General features: G+C 37.1%; 1 protein-coding gene across 1 annotated transcript in view; it reads right to left on the bottom strand.

Annotated features, from left to right (window-relative positions):
- KCNQ3 (potassium voltage-gated channel subfamily Q member 3) overlaps positions 1-3914 on the bottom strand; it is a 115882-nt gene that overhangs the window by 107657 nt on the left and 4311 nt on the right. The window lies entirely within an intron of this gene.

Raw genomic sequence — 3914 nt, 5'->3', positions numbered from 1 at the left:
TTTTGAGAGGTTTTTGCTATAGGGCGCGTGCGCTTGCCAGCCAGACAGAGAGAGACATAGAGACAGAAAGCGAGAAATCACCCCCCAGGGGGGATGATTACGCTGCAACCCCTTCTCCTCCATTCTCCTCTTGGGATCCTGGGCACGCATGCACACATGCCCGGCATGAGTTTTAAGCCACAGGGTCCAGAACGCGAACCGCGGTCGACTACGTGGGAGTCCAGTGACATAGCCATTACGCTAACTGCTGGTTCCTGTACCATGTAGTTTTGATTACTACAGCTTTGTAATATATTTTGAGGTCAGAAAGTGAGATCCCGCCTACTTTATTCTTTTTGCACAGTATTGCTTTGATAATATGGGGCCTTTTATAAGGAACGAATTTTATGATTATTTTTTCCTATTTCTGTGAAGAATACTTCTGGTCATTTGACTGAAATTGCATTGTATTTATAAATTAATTTGAATAGAATTAACATTTTGGTTATTTTAACTCTTCCAATCTAAGAATATGGATGTCCTTCCACTTCTGTGTACAATTTTACATTTCTTTTTTTGGTTGTTTATAGTTTTTCTTAAAGGGGTCTTTCACTTCTTTGCTTAGGTTTATTCCTAGGTATCTTATTCCAAATACTTTTTGACCTGATAATATTCATTTTTATCTGATATATAAATTGTGGTTCAACACAAATTTATTTTGTTATTGAAAAACTTATGACATGGTTTTCTATGCAAAAATGGATCGTGACTTTTCTGAAAACCCAATAATTAGAAAGAAAATAAAATATTTCTCTACTAAAGAAAAGTGAAAACACATCTGACTAACTTAATCTATTTCTTCCATTTTGCAGATGAGGAAATTTGTCTCAGGGTTGTCAAACTCCGTTACTGAGTTCTCCAAGGAGGTAATTATAGAGTAAGCAAGAATCCCAAGGCTTTGTTGATATTTTCTTTAGTTTTCTGGTTCTCTCACATCTGCATTATGCTCCTCCCCGCAAACTATGTTCTTTCTGCATGTTTCCAGGTATTTTTCCCCTCTGAGATCAAATCAACTTGTTGAGTTCATTTATTGACTCAGAGCAAAATACTTACATCTGTGTGTCTCATCCAAATCTTCCCCTTACAATTCAAAGCATGAAAGAAGGCAGAAAGACATGCAGACTTGGAGTTTGCTCTCATAAACATCCCAACTACAGAACAGAATGATCACTTGGCCTTGAGATCCTAAGCTTGGGGGCAGTTAGGGGTAAATAAGCCACATTGCCCACAGCCACCACCATCTCTCATAAAGATGAAAGAACAGTCTTTATGATACTGTGGCCAACATTAAACCGAGTCTCAAGACAAAATAAAATGAATATAAAAATTGGTAAAAATTAGTATTATTGCGCCCTGAGCCAATAGATTTCTTTTTTCTCCAAAGTGTAATTACTTTAAAATTATCAATGGCATGACAATCTTTCCCATTTTATGATGAACTTCCATCTAATCTATAAAGTCAACTAAATTTAAAACATCTGTGTTCATTAAGTTCATGAGAGTAAAAAATACAATATCTAAAATTGGTGAATTTCCACGTCAGCCTGTTGGTCTCAAAACCATTAGGACAAGTGACTAGAAAATTTATTATAGAAGATTACTAAATACTCCTTAAGTGAATACATAAAAGAGGGGCTTCAAAAAGTTCATGGAAAATACATATGAAAAATTTCAAATTTTTTGGCACCAAAGTTTATTTAGTTTATTTACTACTACTTTACCTCTAACTTTCCATGAAAATTTTGAAGTCTCCACATATATAGAGAAGCCTATTGTTTATAAAATCAGTATATACTTGGTATATAATTACTTTTTTTTCCTTTCTTTTTTGGAGAGGTTTTTACTATAGGGCACATGTGCTCGCCAGAAAGACAGAAAGAGACAGAGAGACAGAAAGCAAGAAATCACCCCCTGGGGGAGATGGCTATGCTGCAATCCCTTCTCCTCCATTCTCCTCTCAGGATCTTGGGCACAAGATGCTCATGTGCCCAGTGTAAATTCAAGCCACTGGGTCCGGGACTCAAACCGTGGTTAACTACATGGGAGTCCAGCTACATAGCCATTATGCCAATTGCTGGTCCCTATAATTGCTTATTAAATTAGATAACTTATTGAGAATCAGAGAAGGGAGATCAGGGTAGCTTAGAGTTATCCAAAGTGAGCTTTGAGTTGGATAAGAAGAGAATATTTCAGGAAGATCTCGAGAGGAACAAAGATTAGAGGAGAAGGATGCGTGTGTGTGTGTGTGTGTGTGTGTGTGTGTGTGTGTGTGTGTGTTCCCTGCGGGTACTGCAAAGACGGCATCAGGCTTAAGGGGGAAAGCCAAGAGTCAGAGGTAGAGAAGCATAAAACCTGAACTGACGATTCTGCCTTAGCAAGAGGAAGCACTGTGTCTTCCATACAGGGTGGAATGCACATGTGGGTGGGGTACAAAGACATTTATGGGGTTCAGATAAGTCTTTAATGTGGATTTGAAAAAAATATGACTTAGCACATCAGTGACATTCTATAACTTAGCACGTGAAATACAGGTAGTATTACTTAAGATAGAGTAAGAACCAATGAGTTTACTTGAAGTGAAAAATATTAACTCAATACCAGGCTGGATATGACAAAAGTCATTCAATGGAGCAGGATTAACTAGCAATTGACAAACAGTTGACTAAAGCCATAATGTATCGATGGTCTCTGTCTCTTCAGATGGCACACTGTGTGAGTCAGTGCTTTACCATTTATTCATTCATTCATTCTCAAATGTGTACATTCATACATGCAACAAAACAGATGAAGTGAGATACTGTAGGCAATAATGACTAACTTCTCACAGATAAAAAGGAAGGAAGGAAAAAAAGAGGGAGAGAGGGAGGATTTTTAAAGTCCTACTAAGAGCCAAATAATGTGCTAGGCTGGGAATTCACTAGGAATGAGGCATAGTCTTCCTCCTCAGGAAGCTTGCTGTGCAGCAGGAGGTAGGTAGCGATGCAATCACTATAATCCCTTGAGGAAAGTCCTGTTATGGAAATGCACACCACAAAGGGCACAAACACGTAGGAGCCAGTCAGAGTAGAGGCAGCTTTGCAGAGGTGGTGGTATTTAGTTTAGTACATTTTGCCAGATGGGCTATCATTTTGTATTAGTTATAATCAAGGTGGTTAAGGAGTTCTAGTGCATAGATCCCAAGGTATTATAATTATTGAAAGCAGAAATATAAGCTATTACATTTATAAGGGATTTCAAGAGGCTTATGGAAAATAGAATTAAAGTAGGAGTTTATTTTGGTGCAGACATTTCAAAAATCCTTGCATAGTTTTTCATAATACACATTTTTCCATTAACTTTTGACGACCCCTCATATGTTCCTTGCAATGGATGACATCATATTTTAGTGTTCTTGAGAATGACCTGCAGACTTCATTTTGAAATACTCATTTTGAGACTTTCCCCAACAGGATTTAATATAGTATGTGGGGAGTATAATTGGGTTCATTTGAAATGTTTATACCATTTTGTAAGTTTATACATATATGATGCTATGAGTAGGCACAGAGTTTGAGAGACTAACTTAGAGTGGGCAAGGACCTTCCTAATTTTTGGTATCTTAGTAGGGAGTACAAAGTCTGGCATCTGGCAGATTTTCAATAAATCTCTGGTAAACATTAAAAAATAATAAATTATTTAAATCCAATAACAAATCCGAGCTCCAGAATCATATTTCGTTTGTAATGGATTTAATTTATTGATTTAAAATTTAATTTTATTAATTGACTATGTCATGCTCAGGATGGCAAGAAGATTCTGCCTTCTCCTTAATTCCAACTGACCTTCCTACTAATTGGTCTCAATTAATGGGGTCCGCAGCACCAGCTTGTCAATCA

This window comes from Tupaia chinensis, unplaced genomic scaffold, assembly GCF_000334495.1.
Source record: "Tupaia chinensis unplaced genomic scaffold, TupChi_1.0 Scaffold000459_1, whole genome shotgun sequence".
NCBI classification, from domain to species: domain Eukaryota; kingdom Metazoa; phylum Chordata; class Mammalia; order Scandentia; family Tupaiidae; genus Tupaia; species Tupaia belangeri.
Note: the sequence above shows the minus strand (reverse complement) of the source record. Positions and strands in the feature narration are given on the sequence as shown.